The following is a 24,696-nucleotide window of genomic DNA, read 5'->3' on the forward strand; positions in this document are numbered from 1 at the left end:
CATGAAACACAGTTCCTGCTTTTTTATGGGTGTTCACGGCTGAGAAGGAATAAACCACACACTGAGTTCCTCTTTCCTTATCTTTGGCGTGTTCGCAAAAGGATGAAAGGGATAAGGATGGCACCATATAATTAGGGGTGATTGGACTATTCTTCATCCGCCTGCAAAGGATTATGATTTTTACCGCATATTCAGTTGGTTTGTGAGTTCAGAAATTAATGGGAACGCTTTCTTACTTCCATTTTATTATAACGCTTTTCTTTATTACGTGCTTGTTTGTATGGTAATGTAACAATGATACAGATAGATAAATTATGAAAGAAAAGCAAATACTCACACATATAGTACAGATTTAGTTATAACACAAGCTGGGATTATTCAGTCACCGCCGAGTGGCCTAAGGCTACCCACATGCTGTCCAGAGAAGTCCATCTAACAATCCGGACTTTAGATTCTATGAGCAAAGATGAGCTCGGGGGAGGGGGCAGCATGAGCCAATATAAGATGGCGCCACTATAAACACTTGCCTGCGCCACGACGGGCTGGGGCCGACCATCAGGCCCCACCAAGAAAGCCTACCGGCGCAATCGTGAAAAAAAAATCATCAGTACCAAGAAATTATCAATATATTTCCGTGAAGTGATAAGAACTTGACAAGGAAACACCGCGAGTCTACGTGAGTAAAGTGACTTATCAAAGTTATTTAGATCAGACTGATTCACCAAAGACTTACTAATCAAGACAATATGGCAGATTGACTACACTTTTACAGCAAATTGCATGGTACCCGTGTGTGCGTGCGTGCTAGTGCGCGCGTCCAAACTTTCCAAACTTATCTTCCACTCGCAAGAGATAAAAAAGAAAACAATGATAGATATAACATCATGTCCACAAAAAGGACAGTATGTCATGCTGACTCAGAATTCAATAAAGGACGAGAGAGAGAGTTTATGTAAATGGATGCGAGATTTAAACCCCCAAGACTCGTCGGCAAATGTTTTAAATAATATTATTACTACTTCTATCGCTGCTGCTGCAACTAAGTCTGCTGTTGCTGATGCCAGTACTACAATTATTATTTCCAGTTTACTACAACTGTTGCTGCTGTTACCTGCTGCTGTTGTTACTACCACTACTGCTGCTGCTTCTGATGCTACTATCCTAGGAATAGTACTGTTACTACTACTACAACTACTACTACTACTACTACTACTACTACTACTACTACTACTACAACAGCAACAACCACTAATACTTCTATTAATACTACTACTGCTGCTGATGTTGCTGTTGTCGCCACTACTACTACTACTACTACTACTACTACTACCGCTACTACGACTACCCCTAGCGATTCTACTACTATTGCTACTACTACTACTACTACTACTGCTACTACTACTAGTAGTAGTACTACTTCTAATCTTCCTCCTCCTCCTCCTCCTACTACTACTACTACTACTACTACTACTACTACTACTACTACTACTACTACTAATAATAATAATAATAATAATAAGAAGAAGAAGAAGAAGAAGAAGAATAGAAATAAGCTTGGGCGATGGTACTGCGCGCTCATTGGCCAATTCTTAACTTGTTCTAACGTCCATGAAATTGACTTTGTATTCAATGTGCAGTTCAAAGGCACAAAAAAATTGAAACAAAAATTTAAAAAAAGCCCGCTACTCGCTGCTCCTAACAAAGAATCAAAAGAGGTGGCCGAAAGAGAGGTCAATTTCGGAAGGAGAGGAGTCCTGACACCCTTCTCTTGAAAGAGTTCAAGTCGTAGGCAGGAGGAAATACAGATGAAGGAAGATTGTTCCAGAGTTTACCAGCGTGGGGGATGAAAGAGTAAAGATGCTGGTTAACTCTTGCATTAGGGGTTTGGACAGTATAGGGATGAGCATGAGTAGAAAGTCGAGTGTAGCGGGGCCGCGGGAGGGGGGGAGGCATGCAGTTAGCAAGTTCAGAAGAGCAGTCAGCGTGGAAATATCGATAGAAGATAGAAAGAGAGGCAACATCGCGACGGAATTTAAGAGGTAGAAGACTATCAGTAGGAGGAGGAGAGCTGATGAGACGAAGAGCCTTAGACTCCACTCTGTCCAGAAGAGATGTGTGAGTGGAGACCCCACACGTGAGATGCATACTCCATACGAGGGCGAACAAGGCCTCTGTATATGGATACCAACTGCGCGGGAGAGAAGAACTGGCGGAGACGATACAGAACGCCCAACCTCGAGGAAGCTGATTTAGAGAGAGAGGAGATGTGAAGTTTCCAGTTGAGATTTTGAGTAAAGGATAGACCGAGGATGTTTAGTGTTGAAGATGGTGATAGCTGAGTGTTGTCGAAGAATAGAGGATAGTTGTTTGGAAGATTGTGACGAGTTGATAGGTGGAGAAATTGAGTTTTTGAGGCATTGAAGGACACAAGGTTCCTTCTGCCCCAATCGGAAATGCTAGCAAGGTTTGAGGTTAAGCGTTCTGCAGCCTCCAGTCTGGAGTCATGTACTTCCTGTTGAGAGGGTCTTCTATTGAAAGAAGTTGAATAATGCAGAGTGGAGTCGTCGGCGTATGAGTGGACAGGACAGTTTGTTATGGAAAGAAGATCATTGATGAATAGCAGGAAGAGAGTGGGTGATAGGACAGAGCCCTGTGGAACACCACTGTTGATAGGTTTAGGGGAAGAAGAGTGACCGTCTACCACCGCAGAGATAGAACGGCCGGAAAGGAAACTTGAGATAAAGGAACAGAGAGAGGGATAGAATCCGAAAGAGGGCAGTTTAGAAAGCAAAGACTTGTGCCAGACTCTATCGAAGGCTTTCGATATGTCTTACGCAACAGAGAAAGTTTCACCGAAACGGCTAAGAGAGGATGACCAAGAGTCAGTTAAGAGAGCAAGAAGATCGCCAGTAGAACGCCCCTTGCGGAACCCATACTGGCGATCAGATAGAAGGTTAGAAGTGGAAAGGTGCATTTGAATCTTCCGGTTAAGGATTGATTCAAAAGCTTTAGATAGACAGGAAAGTAAAGCTATAGGGCGGTAGTTTGAGGGATTGGAACGGTCATCCTTCTTAGGCACAGGCTGTACAAGGGCATACTGCCAGCAGGAAGGAAAGGTAGATGTTGATAGGCAGAGACAAAAGAGTTTGACCAGGCAGGGTGTCAGAACGGAAGCACAGTTTTTAAGGACAATAGGAGGCACTCCATCAGGTCCATAAGCCTTCTGAGAGTTGAGGCCAGAGAGGGGATAGAAAACATCATTTGGAAGAATCTTAATAACAGGCATAAAGGAGTCAGAGGGGGGATGAATAGGAGGAATATGCCCAGAATCGTCCAAGGTGGAATTCTTACAGGAAGTCTGAGCGAAGAGTTCAGCCTTAGAGACAGATGAGACGGCAGTGTTGCCGTCAGGGTTAAGGAGAGGAGGGAAAGAGGAAGAAGTGAAATTGGAGGAGATATTTTTGGCTAGATGCCAAAAGTCACGGGAAGAATTAGGAGAAGCAAGGTGTTGACACTTTCCATTGATAAGTTTTGGTAAGTCGGAGAATAGATTTGGTACGATTCCAGGCTGAAATGTAAAGGTCATAGTTAGCGGGAGTTCGAAGGCTCTGGAACCTTTTGTGAGCTGCCTCTCTATCTTTAATAGCACGAGAACAAACATGATCAAACCAAGGCTTTTGAGCATGAGGAGTAGAGAAAGAACGTGGAATGTATGCCTCCATTCCAGAGACAATCACCTCTGTGATGCGCTGGGTACACACAGAGGGGTCTCTCTCCTGGAAGCAGTAATCATTCCATGGGAAATCGGAAAAGTACATCCTCAGGTCGTCCCACCGAGCTGAAGCAAAATGCCAGAAGCATCGCCTCTTCGGTGGGTCCAGATGATGTACAGGAGCGATAGGACAGGAAACAGAAATAAGGTTATGATCGGAGGAGCCCAACGGAGAGAACAGTTTGACAGAGTAAGCAGAAGGATTAGAGTTAAGGAAGAGGTCTAGAATGTTGGGCCTGTCTCCAAGACGGTCGGGAATACGTGTAGGGTGCTGAACCAACTGCTCTAGGTCGTTGAGGAGAGCAAAGTTATAGGTTTGTTCACCAGGCTGGTCAGTGAAAGAGGATGAAAGCCAAAGCTGGTGGTGAACATTGAAATCTCCCAAGAAGGAAGTTTCAGCGAAGGGAGAGTGAGTCAAGATGTGCTCCACTTTAGAATTCAAATAGTCAAAGAATTTTACATAGTTAGTAGAGTTAGGTGAGAGATAAACAGCACAGATGTATTTAGTAATAAAATGACAATGAAGTCTTAGCCAGATGGTGGAGAATTCAGAAGAGTCAAGGTCGTGGGCACGAGAGCAAGTGATGTCGTTGCGCACGTAGGAGCAAAATCCAGCTTTGGATTGAAATTTAGGATAGAGATAGTAGGAGGGAACAGAGTAGAGGTTGCTGTCAGTAGCCTCAGAAACCTGTGTTTCGGTGAGGAAGAGAAGATGAGGTTTAGAGGAGGAGAGATGGTGTTCCACAGAATGAAAATTAGAACGAAGACCACGAATGTTGCAGAAATTGATAAGCAGGAGGTTCGAGGAGTTATCAGGACACCTCTCAAGTCGGCAGCCAGAAGAGGAGTCCTCCCTGGGGAAATTTATGGTCCTCCCGCAGGCGGGGACTCCGAGGCAATGTTGTTTTTCGCCATTTTGAATTTTGAATTTTGGGAAAAGGTGTGTTTGTTGTGTGAATGTAGTGTGGTGTAGAAAGAGAGAGGAACTGTCTTTAGAGAGCATGCTGAACTGCTCTCTGGTGTTGATGAGACAAAAGGGAAACGGTTAGTGAGGACATGGGAAGGGTCTTTGAAGGGCTCCAGCACCCTCCTCGCTTCCCATATATCCTCACCGGGAGTAGTTCACGCCCGTTCGGTAGGTGTCTTCCTACCTCCACCGATAAAAACTAAAGCAATAATATCTTTATTGATAAATATGTGCCATTTGAACTATTATAAATTAATCTGAAACGACATTCATAAAACTGAAGTCGGAACTGCACGTAAACGGAGAATATCCAGGGACGGAAATAACTGTTGAGGCTAGACTTTTTTTTACTACTTTGTACTACTACCAAGTGCTAAGCTATAGTCTATCCAACGTCAATCGTTAACTCATTTATTGAAAGATATCTTGGTATATTTTTAGTCCTGGCTTAGTCATATGTGTCGTGATGGCAGGTAGTCATAACGTAAACACTGGCCAAGGCAAGAACTTTCTCTTTTCTTTCATCGTGCCACCATTATTTCTGATATATATTTCTATTATTTGTGAGTAACAAACTAATGAATAGTCATAAGGAAGGGCGATTATAAGAATAACTACATTTAGATACCAACAGTATTGGTTTTAAGAGGTGGCAGAAGGCGAGAGCTATGTCATGGAAAACAGAATTTGCCACAGGTTGGATGTAGTTAATTACAGCCAATGAGCGGCGCAGAGACCGTCACCCAAGCAAGAAAGTTTCATCTAATCAGCGCAGCATATGTGGTCATATGCCGGAGAGAGACAGAAGGGAAAGAAATTATAGAAGGGAACTCCGCCCGGGAATCGAACCCGGGCTCTCTCGGTTGTGAGCGAGGCCCCCATCCAAGTAATGATGCCAAATCCGAGAGTCCATACCTGATGGATTTGGCCCGCCAGTTCTCGTGGAACCGACTATACTCCTCCTCCTTCTACTACTACTACTACTATTACTACTACTACTACTACTACTACTACTACTACGAAGGAGAAGAAGAAGAAGATTAATAACATGAAAAAGAAGTAAAAGAAAGAAACAAAACTCAGGAAACGAATGCACGGAGAACAATCATTAAGCAAGAGCAGGAAGTGAAGATGACATACTGAAGGAATAAAAAAGAACAAAAAAAAATATCGAAGGTGAAGGACTAACATCATTGAGGTTACTTGTGTTTCACCATTTAATCTTTTCCCTCGGAAGTGAAAGATCAATTATTCATCGGCTCGCTGGACTCGAGGCAGGTCAACACTATCTCAACGGCGGCACAAAGAGAGATAAAGACCCGGATGTGGGGACGGGGAAGCGTACACACACACACACACACACACACTTAGACACACACACACACACACACACACACACACACACACACACACACACACACACACACACACACACACACACACACACACACATTTACACACACACACACACACACACACACACACACACACCACACACAGATAGAGACAAGCAGGTAAACTTCTGAGTATCATGCTTATTTTTAATTCCAGTTACTTAACTTTCTCCTCACCTTGGATGCCACTGTCTGCTTTCTCTTCTACCTTTTCCTCTCCCTTTTGTCCACGATCCTACCCACCGCATACCTTACCATATTATCTCCGACGTTACTCTTTCCATGTCAAGCCCTCTAACGTAACACAACTTAAACTCTTACCCCTTGTTTACCATTTGTTCTATTCTCCAAACCCAACCCCTCAACCAAACCTAACCTGTCCTCATACCACTCGATAGTCTCTCCCACTCCACCCTTCCACCCGTTCACTTACCGGGCATAGGTGAGGTTGGCAATGAAGTCCATGATCTCGTGCTTCGTTACCACCCCGTCAGCATCCTTGTTTATGAGGCGGTAGAGCTTCTCCAATACCTGTGATGGAAGGACAGAGGGTTAGGAGAGATGCGAGGAGATGATTAGGGAGGAGAGAGGAGGTGGAGGTTAGGGTCGAAGGAGACAAGGAGAGGACGGGAAAGCGAAGTTATGTGAAGAATGTGAGAGTGAGAGAGAGATAGAGAGTGAGAGAGAGAGAGAGAGAGAGAGTGCGAAGGGGAAGATAGGTATAAAGAACGTACGGAGGAAAGATAAAAGTGAGAGGGTGAGGGAGGGGAGGAGGGGGAAGAGAGGGAGAGGAGGGGGAAGAGAGTGAGAGCCTGAGGGAGAAGAGAGGAGAGGAGGGGGAAGAGGGAGAGGAGGAGGGTGAAAGAGGAGAGGAGAATGAGCATAGGAGAGGGAAAAGAAGGAATGGGAAGGAGCTGAAGAGAAGGGGAAGGAGGGTAGGGTACGACTCCGTGGGTGACCACCCGTCCCTTAAAACACGGAATCGTTCCGTATTGGAGAATAAAATGATGCGTTCCGTTTCGAACCAATACGGAATGCCATTTGTTCCGTTTTTGGCTGTCTGAATCTTCAAGCAGATGAAACTTATTATTTTATAATTTGAAATTTATAATTTAAAAAATCTATCACAAAAACAGCGTTAAATTATGCATTTGTCATGGGTTGTTCTAAAATACGTGTAAGGTAAGCGTCGTAACGTCTCTCACGCTTCATCTTTTCTCCACAAGCAGCAGGCAGCGGCTGTCAATCAGGCAGGGATATAGGTGGAAGTGACATATTGGGTTGCCACCCGTTCCTTAAAATGCCGAGTCATTCCGTAAAGCGTGAGATGTTGCGTTCTGTCATGAACCAACACGGAACGCCATTAGTTTTGTGTTTGGCTGCTTAATTGAATGGGAAAACAGATAAAATTCAGCATTTTAAAACTGTAGTGATGTCATTTTTCGGTCAGTCTCAAAACCAGTCCGTAAAATTATGTGTGTCAAGGAACGTCCTAAAAGACGTTTACAGTACGCGACGTAACGTTTCTCCCCCTTTCCTCCTGCCTCCACCAGCAGCGGGCAGCGCCTGTCAGATCCAGGCAGGCTACACAAATTTTAGGGTTGCCACCCGTCCCTTAAAATACAGATTCGTTCCGTATTGGGGAGTGAGCTCCGTATTTTTCTGAGTTCAAGGTGACAATCCTAGGTACGATCGGGGGTGAAAGTCAGTACTCAACTCATCAGCCCGAGATGAAGGTGGCAAGGAAGGAAGTGGTGGGAAGGGCACGACAGGGAGAGGAATAAATATAAATAGCGCAAGAGGACATGTTGTAGGAAGAGGGTAGGCAAGGACAGGGCGAGGAGGGACAAATATAACAGGATCGAGGCAAGGACAGGGGAGAAGGTAAGGGTCAGAATGGGTTATTGATTGATTATTGGGGCGGTCTTTCTTGGCGCCAACTGCGGGGTCAGTTGGCGCCGCATCGAATACAAATTAATTATCTTATAAAACTATATAAAACCAATTAAAATAAAACCATGATAAAAACAACAATAAAAGGTCAATAAAACCTACAGGAGGTTGGTCAGAATGTGTCACGGTCAGTACTCACCCCCCTGGAGGTCAAGATGGTAGTGAAGACCTCCTCCGTGACCTCTCCTTCCTCACCACACACCACGTAGGCGAGCACCTCCAGCAGCTCCACCCACTCGCGGGCCCCGACCTCCCTGCAGCGTGGGAAAGAGTGGTTAGTTGAGTTGACACAGTTTTGCCGTTAAGCCTAACCTTCCTCTCTTTCCTTGTCTTTGGTTCACTTCTTTCCCTTTTGCATGTTGAGTGTGTGTTGCTATATTAAAGTTTGTGTTTATGTGGTACGTGTTTGTGTGTAGTATGTGACTTGGGGAGAAAAAAAAAGAGGTAAGAAAAGGAAGGGATATGAAAAGGAAAGAAGAGGTAGGAAGTACAAAACTTGTAATGGAAGAAAAAGAAGGTAGATGGGAATGGGAAGAAAATGGTATAGGATAGTAGGACAAGAGTCAGAACAAGATAGGTAGATATGATATTAGAAGGCTATAAGCGGGGTAGGAGAGGAAGAGAGGGAGAAAGAGGGTGAGGAGGAACAGGGAGGAGAGGACAATGGAAGGAACGGAGGTTATTGACAGGGGAGGGAAAAGGATATCGAGAGGGAGGGAAAAGGAGGATAGAGATAGGAATTGGGTGGGAAGGGGGGTAGGAGGAAGGAGTAGTAGGAGCAGTTTTAGTAATTATTATTTTTTTTTTACAACAAAGGAGACAGCTCAAGGGCACATAAAAAAAGGAAACAATAATAGCAGTAGCAGTAGTAGTAGTAGTAGTAGTAGTAGTAGAAGTGATAGTAGTAATAATAGTAGTAGAATATAGTAGTACTTTCTCTCTCTCTCTCTCTCTCTCTCTCTCTCTCTCCTTATATACCATTAATTAAGAGCAATAATTCGTTATTTTCCGCTCCTCACTCTCTCTCTTCTCCTCCTTCGCCTCCTTCTCCTCTCCCTCTCCTCTTCTAATTAATGGAGGAAAAAGCTCGTGAGTGTGGATATAAATTTGTGAATAGCCATGAAGCCCTTGATGAAGCAATGAAGGACTGAAGGAGTAAAACAGGACTGAAAGTATAATGGAAATGAAGGAATTAAGAAATTAGGGAATGAAGGAAAAAAGGGAGTATATTGATGAAGATTGAATAAAATGGAATATACTAAAAGAATATAGACAGAAAAGGAAGAAGAAATGAAAACTATAAAGAAATAAGGGAACGAGGGAGTGAAACTAAATCATAAATGAATGAATAAAGAAAATAGGAGATACTGAGGAAATGAGGGAATAAAGAGGTGAAGGAATGAAAGGAAGAGAGAAGTGAAGGAAAAGGAGATGGTAAGGAGACACTGGAATGAAGCGGTCAGGTGATGGAAAGAAGGGATGAAAGATTTAAGGAATAAGGGGGATAAGGAAAAAGATAGTTCTCAGATATATTAAACTGAAGGAATGAAGAAAGAGAGAAAAGGAGAACTGACAAAGTTATGAAGCAATGAGTGTCTGTTTGACCATCTGGCTTTCTGTTTGTACGCCCGTTAGTTTCTGTCTGTCTGTCTGTCACTTTGTCTGTCTGTCTGTAAATTTATTTGTGTGTGCGTCTGTCTGTCTATCTATATGTCATAACTAAACAAGGAAACAAATTTGATAAGTTTTAACTGCTTTGCAAAAAGGTTAAATTAGTCAATTGCAATAATTACTATGGTATAAAAAGGAAGAACAAGGAAAAAAGATATTTATATTAATGTGAGAGAAAAAAAAAATTGAGATATAATAGAAAAATAACTGAACACAGAGAAAGGAAAAAAAAGAGGAGCAAAGGGGTGAAGAACAACAAATATGGTGTGACATTATATCAAAATTAAAAAGTGCCGGAACAAGAAGGTAAAAAACTAGAGAAGGAAAGGAAGGAAAGAAAGCAAAAGACTAAAAGATCGAGGAAACTTAAAGATTTTATTCTGATTGCAATCCATTTTTTTTCAGAACTACGCAGCAAGATTTATTCAAGGACAACCGCAACGCTTAACCGGTAGCCACACACACCTGCGGGGGATAATTAAGGAGGAGGAGGAGGAGGAGGAGGAGGAGGAGGAGAAGGAGGAGAAGGAGGAGGAGGAGGGAGAAGGAGGAGGAGGAGGAGGGAGAAGGAGGAGGAGGAGGAGGTAGTTAAGTGGGTCTTCTCTTTCTCTCTTCCTCCCGTCTCTTTCCAAGACCATATAATTCCCCAGAGACAGTCAGCGAAACATTCAGTCCTCTCACATCCTTATTCAATACGTCCACGCGGAGTGTCACGGCTACTACTGATTAGAAGATTTCTAAGAACGGAGACAGAAATATACCAAGTAAATACAGGCCCTCAGGCCCATCAGTCTAGCGTCAGCCGTAGGTAAGGTGGTCGGGATCACAGTCGAACATACTGACACTTTGTAATGATTTTCAATGTTCACGGAGGAATCAAATCACTTGAAATTGTTTATCTGGACTATCAAAGGGAGTTTAAAAAAGTTGTACATCATAGTTTACAAAATCAAGCAACTAGTTATTGAGTGATTAAGTCATGGAGGTAGAATTGGTGGAGTCGACACGGCCCGCTAATCCCATTCATTGAGGTGAAGCCGACGAACTGTCAAATTTACGGCCACAAGATGGAGAATGCCCGGCCCATTTGAAAACTAACGGCCACTACCTCCGGACCTATAAACAGGACTTAGCGACAGCTTTCTCTGAATTTAAAATGAGTCTACTACGATCAGTCCATACAGCGGCGGAAACCAAGGCATCGTAGGCCTCTCGTAGGCCTCTCGTAGGCCTTGCGGATAACCAGGTGGGAGAGCCTGGCCGAGGAGCCTGACCTGACAACACCTGACACCTGGCCGTAAAAATGACAACTCGGGCGGATTCACTTCATTGGGCTGATGTCGACTCCACCAATTATACCTCCATGGATTAAGTAAAGTCACAGCCGTTGTCACTTTAACAACTGAGCTGGGCTTTCTGTTTCTCTCATCTTTTCAATTTTTTACCAATTCATCGTCCATAGCCACCTCACTCTCCCTGTAACCTGCCTTCCCCGTCCCTCCTCGTCCCCGTCTTAATTAACGGCCCCAAAATTTCTTCTGATGAGAGTGTGAAGTCAGCCCCTGAGGACAGGTCTCTCTCTCTCTCTCTCTCTCTCTCTCTCTCTCTCTCTCTCTCTCTCTCTCTCTCTCTCTCTCTCTCCATCTGTAACACACACACACACACACACACACTTTTTCAGTTGTATAACTTGTATTTTTCCCGTGCCTTCCTTCTTTCAGTTTCCTCCCATCTTTTCCCTCCATCCTCCTCCCTCCCTCCCATCTTTTCCCCCCCTCCTCCTCCCCCCTCCTCCTTCCCCTCTCCCGTCCTCCCGCCTAATGAGGGTTCGGACCTTCGCCCACTTCTCCCCCACTGCTCCGCCTTCACCTTGCCTTGCTTCACCTCATTTGACACTAGTAATCTCCAATTTGTTTGTTTCAATTCATAATGAAACATCATATTACCATAATGTCCCCTGTGCCTCTCCCTTATGTCCTTTCTACAATCAGTAACAACATACGAAAGAGAAAGAAAGAGAAAGATAGAGAAACAAAGAAAGAAAAAGAGAAAGAAACAGTAATAAAGAAATAAGGAGAGAAAGAAAGAAAGAAAGAAAGAGAAATAAAAAAATATATAGAAAGAGAAATAAATAAATAATGAGAGAAAGAACGAAAGAAAGAAAGAAAGAAGAGAGAAAGAGTGAAAATGAGAAAGAAAGAATTAGAATGAAAAATATATAAACAGTAAAAGACAGAGACAGGAAGAGAAAATGAAAGAAAGAGAGGAAGAAAGAGAGGGAAAGATAGAAAGAAAAAAAAAGAGAAAAGAAAGTAGGAGGAAGAAAAAAGATAGAGAAAGAAAGAGACAGAAACAGGAAGAGAAAAAAAGAAAGAGAAAGATAGAAAGAAAAAGAAAGAAATAATGAGAGAAAAAAATGAAATTAGAAAAAGAAAGAAATAGAGAGAAAGAAAGAAGAGAGGAAAAGAGAGAGAAAGAGAGAAACAGATGGAAAGAAAGAATGAGAAAGAAAAGAATGAGAGAGAGAGAGAGAGAGAGAGAGAGAGAGAGAGAGAGAGAGAGAGAGAGAGAGAGAGAGAGAGAGAGAGAGAGAGAGAGAGAGAGAGAGAGAGAGAGAGAGAGAGAGAGAGAGAGAGAGAGAGAGAGAGAAAAGACAAAGAAAGAAAGAGAAAAAGAAAGAGAAAGAAAGAAAGAGAAAGTTAGAGAAACAAAGAAATAAAACAGAGTAATGAAATAATAATGAGAGACAAAGAAAGAAAGAAAGAAAGATAAAATATAGAAAGAAAGAGAAAGAAAGAAATAATGAAAGAAAGAACAAGCGAGAGAAAGAAGAGAGGAAGAAAGAAAATGAGAAAGAAAGATAAATACATAGAGACAGGAAGAGAAAAAAAAAGAAAGAGAGGGAAAGATAGAAAGAAAAAGAAAGAGAAAAAGAGAAAGAAAAAAGAGGAAGAAAAAAAGGGAAAGAGAGGAAGAAAGAAAGAGAAAGAAATAATGTGAAAGAAAGAAAGAGTCTCGATCCCCTTCTTAATCCACACTCCTATTGTCTCCTGGGATGTGCAGGTGTGTGTAGGAAGCATGGAGGTAGAGGAGGGAAGGGAGGGATGGGGTGGGGTCGTGTTGACAGGATCAGAGCGAACTTCAAGGGAAAGGTTAAGGAAGTGGGAATCTGCCTCCTGCTCAGCTAAGACGGACAACGGCTCGGTAGAGCAACAGACAGCGAACGGTGGTGATTAACGGAGCTGCCTTAAGGGCGCCAGTCACTGATTGGACAAGTCCTTTTTTTATAATATGCATCAGTTGGACTCAATTACTTCATTACTTCATTACTAAATACGCCATTGGACTCAATTACTTCATTACAAAGTTCGTTGACGACACAGAGGTTGGTAAGTCTGTCGTCTCAGTCCAGGAGAGGCAAGGTATCGAAGGAGATTTGTGTAGAAATCAGCATGGTATGATATAAGGGAAATGCCCTATGGCTCTATGAAGAGTTGTGTGTGTTTAGGATCCTGGTGTCAAGTCTCAAATTTTCCCAACACTGCACTGAGGCAGCGAATAAAAGAGAACATAATGTTCAAGAATCAAAATGTAACACCAATACAGAACCTCACTTTGAGCTCGTGGTACATTTTTTGGCTCGCCACCATCCAGAGGACATTGCTAAATTAACAGGTGCTCAACGTAAGGTGACAAAGATGAGGAAAAGCTGTCGTGTCTCTTGTGCTCTCTTGAATAACGCTGCCTCAGAGGGAAACTAATTAAGTGTCAAAATACTTAATTGCTTTACGAATGTGGATGAACACATTGTTTATATTAATCGATGACAAGTCACGAACGAGAAAAAAATGGTGCGAAGCCTAAGTGCAAACAACTGCATTCAGACTCAACCAAATTATATTTTTACATACGTTATTGACCGCGAATGAAACAAACTCTCACCTAGAGTGGTTCAATGCAACACGACTGATTCATTTAATTAAAAACAAATTAGACAGCCACTTCCTCCACTTTATTATTGGTTGATTAAGGTAGAGTTGTTGAATGGGTTGTTAACATAAGAACATAAGAACGTAAGGAGTCTGCTGGTCTTGAAACGAGGAAGAAAGGAGGTAAGGATTAATAAGTGGAGGGAATAAAGAAAGGAAGGAAGGCTACGAAGGGAAGAAGGAAAGAAGGGAAAGAGAGTATGGGAAAAAAGGAAACGAATTTGCATGAAGGGAGGGAAACTAGGAAAAGGAGGAGGGAATAAGGGAGGAAAGGAAGAAAGGGGAAAATGTTGAAAATGGTGGAAAAAGAAAAAAGGAAGCACGGTTAAGGGAAAAGACGATGGAAAAAAATGAAACTCAGGGGCTGTGAACCGTGTGTGTGTGTGTGTGTGTGTGTGTGTGTGTGTGTGAGTTTCACTGTGGTACGTCTGTGCATGACTTTCACTGTGGTGTGTGCGTATGTGTGTGTGTGTGTGTGTGTGTGTGTGTGTGTGTGTGTGTGTGTGTGTGTGTGTGTCGGGTTTATGCCTGTCTGTTAGTGTCTGGTTTTGTCCTTTTGTCCGTAGGTGTCTGCATTGTCTGTTCATCTGCTACCTGATGTATCTGTCTGGCTGTTTGTCTATCCGTCCGTCTGTTAGTATATTTATCACTCTGTCTGTCTATATATCTGTTAATTAATTCGTTTGTTTGTTTTTGCTTTTGTTTATATGTCTGTCTGTGTTTGTCTGTGTTCTATTGCATAATCTGTATATATATATATATATATATATATATATATATATATATATATATATATATATATATATATATATATATATATATATATATATATATATATATATATGTCTTAAAGTATGTGTATCTGTGTGTCTATCTCTGTCTGTCTGTCTGCCTTTGTCTGTTTTTTTTTGACATTTTCTTATGATGTATATTTCAAATAATAATTTTATTCATGCGCGCGCGCACGCACGCGCGCACGCACGCACGCACACACACACACACACACACACACACACACACACACACACAGACACACACAGACACACACACACACACACACACACACACACACACCACAGTAATTACCACATCACCACAACGGCCAAAGACCTTATGAAACAAAACCTAATATATACTGTCTCCCTTCCTCTACCTCCATACCTTCTCCTCTCCCTCCCTTCCTATTTCATTTGTTTGGTCACCTAAATTCCCCCTTGCTTGCCTACTCCCTTGGGTAATTTCCTTCCTTCCTCTCCCCTTATGCAACACACACACACACACACACACACACACACACACACACACACTCTTTCATAATGTACTTTCTTTTCCATATAACCTGATTCTCTCTCTCTCTCTCTCTCTCTCTCTCTCTCTCTCTCTCTCTCTCTCTCTCTCTCTCTCTCTCTCTCTCTCTCTCCTTATCTATCAGTCAATCTATCTATCTATCTATCTCTCCGTTTCTATTCAGACAGCCTTCTGTTTCTTTCCCTTTCCGTTCCCTCACACATTCCTTATTCTATTCTTACAAGTGACTGTCGTCCATACTTCAAGCTCTCCTGTCATGGTCATTTCCTTAACATCAGTACAGGAGTATCAGTATGCTAGACCCCGTTTTATACAAGTTCTTTATGGTGAACTTTTACGGGTTAATTATCTAAAACACGCTAGTCCTCTCTGTTTGTAATGGCACTGCGAAAATAGATTAAGAAAAGTAAAATGAATAAAAGTGAAAGCAATGCACTGAACGAAGGAGAAATCTGTTTAAAAGCTTCCGTTGTTTTAGTTGGTAATAACTGGCTTCTATATACAAGTTTATTGGTTTTAAAGTTTGAAGTCAAAGTTCGAGTGTCTGATTAAAATTTTGGCGCAGTGACCCGAGAGGAGACCTTGTAGTCACATGAATAAATTTTTATGCAAGAAAAAAAAAATCTGTAATACATAAATGATACATATGTAGGTACCAACAATTCTGTAAATGTGAATGAATCTTTTACGAAAATCAGTTTTATGTCAAATACACAAAGTAACCTAAAAAATAATAAACCCTTTGGTGAACACTGCACTAGAAGTACAAGCTTGAGGATAAAACCTAGTACCATCTTTTCAAGTTGACTGGCTACAGAACAGAAAATGTCTGAGTGTATAGGTATTTATGATAAAGGTAAAGTTGGGGGTTTACGCTAAGTTGAGTGTGGCCGCGGTGCTCATCTCCGTCTCATTGGCCCTTGCGCCTGTGGTGGGTAAGAAATTAGAACCCACTGATTCGGGACACGGCAGGTGTGGCATCTGGGTTGCCACAGTTGCCACAGGTTTCCCTGGTACCCATATACTAACCACCTCGTAAGGGAAGATGAGCAGATGGGTGAGCTACTCGCTAACAGGCCGGCCCGGGAAGTACCCCAATGTGTTTTCATGAATGGTAGGGAATGCTGCTTTAAAAAAAATCCTACACATTACTATATAAAGGCTCACTAGTTGTGTGGGGCGTTGTGATATGATTGCTGCAAATATGCAGTTACTGGAGGTGGTCAATTTTGCTTGAACTGCCGTCTATGGATGGACATCGAAATGAACATAAAAAGAATGACCCAACCTCCTCTCTCCTTCCCTTCTTTCCCATTCCTCTCACAAACTCTGTATCTTCCCTCAAATGGTTTAACCCTTTCCTCTCCTCTTCCTCTACCTTCCTCCGTTCCTCCCCGTAAGCGTCTGTAGATCACCCAATACATACTCTCTCCCTCCCACTTTTTCTTCCCTTTCTTCTTCCCCTTTAATCCTTTCAAGTCATCCCATTTCTCATCTCAATCTTATCCATTCCCCTTAGCCCATCCCCTTCCTCCCATATCTTTTTTTCCGCTTTTCCCTCAAATAGCTTTACTCAATCCTCTTCCTTCATCCACTCCTCCGTTTTTCCTCCGCTTAAATCACTTCGTCTGGTTTTCTTCTCTTCATCTTCCTCCCCATCTGCTTCACTTCCCTCTTCCCTCATATGGCATAACCCCCTTCACTTCCCTTACTCCATTCCCACTCTCCTCTTACCTTTAAATCTCACACCCCGCCCCGATCACTCCCTCCAGTACTTCTCTTTCCTCCCTGTTCCTCTTGCATCCCTTCTTCCCTCAGATGACCAAGCTTTCTCCTCTGTATGTCCATCCTCTCCTTCCTTGTCTCTATTCCTCCCATCTCTCTCTCCCTCACCTCTATTTCCTCCTCTTCCTCCCTTTATACCTATCTCTCTTCCTCCCCCTTCCCCTCTCATCTCTTCCTTCCTCAGATGACCAAACTTTCACCACACTTTCCACTCTTACCCTCATTATCTCTACCCTTCCTCCTCCAGCCAATCTGATCGCGTAGATAAGAGATAGGCTCACCGACAGAAGGGCGCCACCTTAAGGGCTCACCCGTACGAGGAACGACTCAAGCGACTCAATCTCTTTACATTGGAGAAAAGACGCCTACGAGGGGATACGATTCAAGTCTTCAAGTATCTGAAAAAATTCAATAACGTCGATTACTCCAAATTTTTTGAACTGCGAACTAAGGACTAGAAATAACGGTTTACCCATTCAGTCTAGTCGATGTAACACAGACATCGGAAGGAGTTTCTTTTCAAACCGAGTCATCCGTCACTGGAACAATCTTCCTTCAGAAGTAGTAAATGCGAATACTATCAACTCCTTCAAATATAGAATCGACCGTCACTTCGCTGCGTCGGGAGTGAACTGAATATTGAGGTGCTTTCATCTGCTCCTCATTATCGAGGTGCTTTCATCTGCTCCTCAATGTCGAGGTGCTTTCATCTGCTCCCCAGGCCCCAAGTGGCTGTCGAGCAGATTAAATCACCAAAGCGGGCAACCTCGTAATGAGCAAAAAAGCTTTCTGTTGCTTGCATTTCCATGTTTCCATGTTTCCTCTTAAATGTCTCCAGATCACCCAGTCGCCTCTTCCCCCCTCTCTTATCCCGCCCACAGATGACGTACCCTTCAGGAGTGTCCACAAAATCGTCCTCAGGGTCATCCTCAGGCCAGAGTGGTTCGCCATAGGTAAGGATGCGGAGGTTCTTGAATCTGGCCCACAAGGTATGCTCAGAGCCGGACCCACAGCACCGCCCGTCGCCGCCACCACGACCACCACCGCCACCACGACCACCACCGCCACCACGACCACGACCCCGCCTGCCCATCACCACCACCACCACCGCTACCACTACCACCGCCACTGTAACGGGATCTCTTTAGAAGGTTGTTTGCTCTGTCTTTATTTTCTCTCTCTGTTTATTGGATCTTTGTTATCGTTAGTTATTTTTTTCCTCCTCCTTTGCCTATTTTTACGTTGTTCACTTTTCACTGTATGCTCCTTTTTTCTTCCTTTTTTTTTAAGACCGTGTGTATTGATTTTTTTGCCTTTCTTTCGTTTTTTCTTTCTTTCGTTTTATCTTATCTTCGTCTTTTCATATTTTTTTTCTTTTCTCTTTTCCTCTCTTTTCTTCTATTTCTACTTATTCGTTTTCTCTGAGTGTCTTGTTTTCTTTTCACTAATTTTCTTTCGTTGTGTGGAAATAATCGTTCGCTCGTCTTCTGCTTTTTTATGGAGAGTCAGGGAATGAATTGAGATGCTACATATGGTGTGTGTCTGTGTGTGTGTATGTGTGTGTGTGTGTGTGTGTGTGTGTGTGTGTGTGTGTGTGTGTGTGTGTGTGTGTGAGAGAGAGAGAGAGAGAGAGAGAGAGAGAGAGAGAGAGAGAGAGAGAGAGAGAGAGAGAGAGAGAGAGAGAGAGAGAGAGAGAGAGAGAGAGAGAGAGAGAGAGAGAGAGAGAGAGAGAGAGAGAGAGAGAGAGAGAGAGAGAGAGAGACTCATTTGTGTCAGATTCTCGAAAAAAATAAAAATAAGGGGGGGTTCCAAGTCTCTCGAAGTGATTTGGGAACCTCTGCTCTTAAGCATCCATCTCCGTTCAATAAGCCCATCTTTTTCCCTTTCTCAACTAAGCTGCTAACGCTGATTAGTAAGACACAACCTTCTCACTTATCCCTAATATTTCTTATTATTTGTATGCTTAACCTTCTTGTCATTGTGTCACTTAGGTATAAGGACAATTTAGTACCTGTTAAGCACCGTTCACACTGTGCCGACTCTGGGCCACGACTACCCACGACTCTAGGGTACACGAGGTCTTGGGTGTTGATGTAAAAGGGTCGGGCATGTCTTGAAAGAGGTCTTGAGACTGTTGCCGAATGCTGCGCCGACGTCGTGACGGGAGTCTGGAGTCGTGAGGGTTAGCACGACATGCTGGCAACTAGTTGGCCGAATGTCCCAGACAGTCGGCAAGACACCAAGACCCCAACAAAACCTCTCCCCCCTTCTTGGAGCGTGGGAACCAACTTGTCAAATGGAAAAGTCGCTGGGTTGTCGTGGCCCAGAGTCGGCACAATATGAACGGGGCTTTAGTGTCTGACAATCTTAACTTTCATTGGGCTTGACTGTTTGAGCTCAGCTAAGCTATAAAAGATGATAAATAAGAGACACCCTTAACTCACTCAATTTGTCTTTCTTTCTCATGTAAATGCTCAATATTCGTTTCCTTCTTTCATTGAAGCATCTATAAGTGTTGAACAATCTTATCTTTCACATTTCTTTTACCGGACTCGAATCTTAAGGCTCAACTTGGCTGCTGAAGATGATTTAGTAAAACAGCGAAAAATATTTCTATTATTGCCGCTTCCTATTTTTTCTTACATTTGATATGCTTTTCTGTTGCCATGAGTGTGTATGTGTGTGCGCGTGTGCGTGTGCACGCGCTAACAGGCTTGGCCGCGGGCGGCGGAGTAACTCAGCGCCCCTGGGATAGCAAAACCCGAGGCCCACAACAATTGAGATCCAATCGGAGTGTTCAAAGTCTTACTAATGGGTTTCGCCCCCCTTGTCCCCCCTTAAGGTCAGTAAAACACAGGTGATTATAAATGTAACCACGGGTATTTCGCCCAGCTCGACCCCCTGTGTTTCAATTTCGTCGTATTAGGTATTAGCCATATTATGGTTATTACTGATTTGTACAGCAAATGAGGCCTAAAAACACTCGAACTAAAAACTATCAAGCGGAAATAAACCTCCCAAAATAGTTAGCGACAATAAAGAAAATAATACCGATATGACCTCACCAAGGCTACGGTTTCCACTTCCCACACAAGGTAAACACTACACCTTTCTCGTCATTATTTCGACCTAAGCACCAGCGCTGAGGCGTGGCAAGCACCCCATGACCATTCTGATGTCTACTATTCTGATTTTTCATCATTCACTTAACTCCTTTTTAACACGCGAGGAAGGAATTCTACACAGGTAATGATATTGTCTCAACATAATCAGCAATAAGAAGGCTTTGTACACATTCAATGGCCATTTTGACATTCACTGGACTTCGTTTACCAGGGTCCATTTGTACATATGCTATCAAGAGCAAACACACAAGCCATTCCCAGTCATTCCCGTCAATACTTTAACACAAACACGAATATTACGGCTTTAAACACATCACATGATTACACTCGCATCATTCCACTCGTTTCACTGAACTCCTTTTTCACAGGGAAGGAGGGAATCAAACTCTTTTGACATCGTAAGCTCAACTTAAACATCAATACTGAGGCTTTACAAACACCTTACGATCACGAGGCATCCCTCCACCTATTTCAATAAATCTCCCCACAAAGTTTTTTTTTTTTTTTTTTTTTTTTTTTTACGCGTATTGTCCAGAGCATAAGCATAAGCACACACGGACGCACTCAGCCACTTCCGTCATTATCTCGACATATACATCAACATTAAGGCTTTGCAAACATTCCATGGTCACTTTGACATGTCTAAGAATGTGAGTTTTCCATTCATTTCACTGGTTTCCCTCTTGGCGTGCACCAGCTTGTGTGATAGTGATATTAAGCACACGCAACACACACACGACAGCTTCCCACACTCCCTCAACATAAACAGAGGCTGGAAAGATTCATTCCTATACGCTAGCGAGACCTCGAGACCGGGCGAGGCAAGATTCATGAAGCTCCGTGTCCTGTATCGATCCTGAGAAGCTTTGACTCGTCAGCGTGTTGGTTTGAATAACATCGGATACACGTTACCTGGTTTATCATTTGGTATTAAATTACTTTATTCGCGAGGTGACAGGTGGATAGTAGATGAGAGGAGCGTGTGATCCCTCCCACCTCCCCATCGACGCCCATGGCAGCACTGACACACCCACTGCTCCAAATTCCGAAGCATATGTTGGCATTTTCCAAAATTGTCGCATAAAAAAATACATGTATAAAATCACGTTCGTGACCTAATTATTAATGCATTTGAAGACGTAGACGGAATATATCAACGTTACTGTAATGTTTGAACCGTTAAAACCATACAAGGTAATTTCACAACCCATCGCAGCATGGACTTATTAAGGCATATCCTACTGGTGAGCTGTTGTGACGTTAACTATTCCTTCAAGATACACGCATAGGAGAATTATCGCATTATCCAAAGCATATCATCGCATATCACACCTTCGGTCAGAGTACCAAATTAAGAGATAATTTTTGTATATCTGGCAACACTGATTCAGTTGTCATCCTGTCCTTCTTGCCCTTACACCCCCTGACGGGCTTGCCTCAACCCCCCACCCCCCTACACTACACATCACCTGTACCGTCACAGCTTCAGCCACGCCCCCTCGTGACGCTATAGCCAAGTTCGCCTCATGATTAGGTGACGAAATGAAAATCTGCTTGTATTATTTGGTGACGTGATATCACACACACACACACACACACACACACACACACACACACACACACATTCTGGCACCAATAATGTTCATAATATATATAAACGATATGTCAAAGGGTATAAAAAGTTATATGAGCCTTCTTGCAGATAATGCAAAGTTAATAAGAAAAGTGAGGACGGAGGAAGATTGTGAGGAGCTGCAAAAAAGACCTGGACAGAGTGTATAGATGGAGCCAGTTATGGGAAATGAAATTAAATGCAAACAAATGCCATGTTATGGATATGGGGAAAAGTAAAAAAAGACCAAGGAAAACATACAGGATAGGAGAAGAAAACTTAAAGGTGGTAAATGAAGAAAAAGATTTGGGAGTAACGATGCAAGACACTATCCCCAGAAAAACACATAAACAAGCTGTTTGGAGAAACCTACAAGATGATGCAAAATATGAGGGTATCATTCCATTTTATGGGCAAAGAAATTATGAAGAAAATAATAACAACAATGATAAGACCAAAGCTTGAATATGCTGCAGTTGTGTGGTCGCCTCACAAAAAGGATATTAGAAAGTTGGAAAGGATACAGAGGATTGGAACTAAAATGGTCCCAGAACTAGAACAGGACGTATGAAGACAGATTGGAGAAGATGGACTTGACGACACTTGAACAAAGAAGGGAGAGAGATCTGATCACGCTGTATAAGTTGGTAAATAAGTTTGAGAGGTGGATAGTGATGATCTCTTCTTAACTGCGAGAACGCAGGGGCTGAGAGGACATAGGAAGAAATTTAATAAAGGAACCTGTATGAGTGACTTAAAAAAGTATAGTTTTCCACGTAGAAGTGTTAACACATGGAACAACTTGCGGGAAGAGGTGGTGGAGGCAAACAGTGTCCAAAAAATGAGGGAAAGGCTGGATAAATGTAGATATGGAGACGGGACTATTAGAACTTAGCTCGGGCCCCGTAGACTACAAATTGGTAAATAGGTAAACACACACACACACACACACACACACACACACACACACACACACACACACACACACACACACACACACAATGCTTCATAGCTCAGTGAATACCATCTTAACTTCTCACACGGCAGGCTCGAGCTCAGGCCATTCAAGGTCTTTCTCTGACAGGAGCGGTTACAGTCTCCCACTGAGCAAGGGAGTTGAGGGGGTGAGGTCCCAGCAGTACCCAGAGATCGGTCCTCAAAGCTCAAAAGATTTTTTTCTTCTTTTTCCGGAAGGCTGGTGATCCCGAGTCCAGCATGTGATGAAAGACCGTGGGTGAACGACACACACACACACACACACACACACACACACACACACACACACACACTCTCCCAGCACCTCCCACCATCATCTCGACATATACACGAATATAAAATCTTTACAAGCGTCTCATGATTATATGGAAACCTCTCTGTTGTGTAGAGCAGTGTTCTTCAACCTTTTCTAAGATCATGCACCCTTCCGGGAGCTCTTGAAAAATTCATGTACCCTAGCGCCGTCGACAAAAAAAAAAAAAAAAAAAAAATCACATTGTTTTTTATTTTTAAGACCGAAAATATATAAATAAAAGTTCCTCATACTTTTCCCCACACTTTGGGGCAGTATCTGCCTATCTGGGGGGGAATGGCTCTTTATACTGTGTATAGTAACTATAGTTAATACTGAGTGTAATATACTAATATAATACACATATTTTTAATACTATAATCTCAATTTAAATTAATTTCTTACATTACACTTACAATTTTCTTCCTAAAACACCTTTTCGTAGTGTGCATTCTTGTACACACTAGCCTTGTCATGTACCCCTCCATGTACCCCATTATTTCCATGTACCCTTTGAAAAAAATCATGCACCCTGGGGTGCACCATGCACCCAGGTTGACTATCACTGGTGTAGAGGACGCTTAGTTGCCACCCGGTTCGCTCCTTGCTCAAGGCTAAAAGTTTTTCCACTAACAAGAGAGACTTTCCACCTTTGCGTGAGAGGGGCCCATAGAAGCGTCAATATGCAGCTCCGAACTAAAAATGAGGAGAGTACTGGATTGCGATCGCGAGTCTAGTACGTGATAAACTCTAAATATGAGTGAACTGAACACACACACACACACACACACACACATACACACACACACCCACACACCACACACACACACACACTCTCTCTCACACACACACACACACACACACACACACACACACACACACACACACACACACTCTCTCTCACACACACACACACACACACACACACACACACACACACACACACACACACACTCACACACACACACACACACACACACACACACACACACACACACACACACACACACACACACACACACACACACACACACACACACACACACACACACCGCAGGCACACTCACATTATCTTTTTCCAAAACCGTACATAAAACAGTAATTGCTGTCATGAGCTAAATGCTTGCGCACTACAAACGAGTACACACACACACACACACACACACACACACACACACACACACACACACACACACACACACACTCTCTCTCTCTCTCTCTCTCTCTCTCTCTCTCTCTCTCTCTCTCTCTCTGATTTTCTATGTAAATCTATAAATCTCTCTCTCTCTCTCTCTCTCTCCTCTCTCTCTCTCTCTCTCTCTCTCTCTCTCTCTCTCTCTCTCTCTCTCTCTCTCTCTCTCTCTCTCTCTCTCTCTCTCTCTCTCTCTCTCTCTCTCTCTCTCTCTCTCTCTCTCTCTCTCTCTCTCACATGTCAATAATGAGTCGTAAAAAATATAAGTAACTATAGCATACTTCGTAACAACGATGACAAGAACAGTTCCAGATAGACAGATACACAGGATATATATATATATATATATATATATATATATATATATATATATATATATATATATATATATATATATATATATATATATATATATATATATATATATATATAGATAGAGAGATATATATATATATATATATATAGAGAGAGAGAGAGAGAGAGAGAGAGAGAGAGAGAGAGAGAGAGAGAGTGTGTGTGTGTGTGTGTTAAGGACATCGAGAATTCGAGAGGCAGACAAAAAAAAGCCCAAAGCGACTATGGTAATAGGTAGACAAACAGACGTACAGACCTTAACAGACAGACAAATAAGTATAAATAT

The 24,696-nt window shown here is 42.6% G+C and overlaps 1 pseudogene; it reads right to left on the minus strand.

Moving 5' to 3' along the window:
- LOC127003618 (NADPH oxidase 5-like) overlaps nucleotides 1-22,889 on the minus strand; it is a 58,969-nt pseudogene extending 36,080 nt beyond the window's left edge.
- Between the last annotated feature and the right edge of the window lie 1,807 nt (nucleotides 22,890-24,696).

This window comes from Eriocheir sinensis, chromosome 25 (genome assembly GCF_024679095.1).
Source record: "Eriocheir sinensis breed Jianghai 21 chromosome 25, ASM2467909v1, whole genome shotgun sequence".
Taxonomy (NCBI): Eukaryota; Metazoa; Arthropoda; class Malacostraca; order Decapoda; family Varunidae; genus Eriocheir; species Eriocheir sinensis.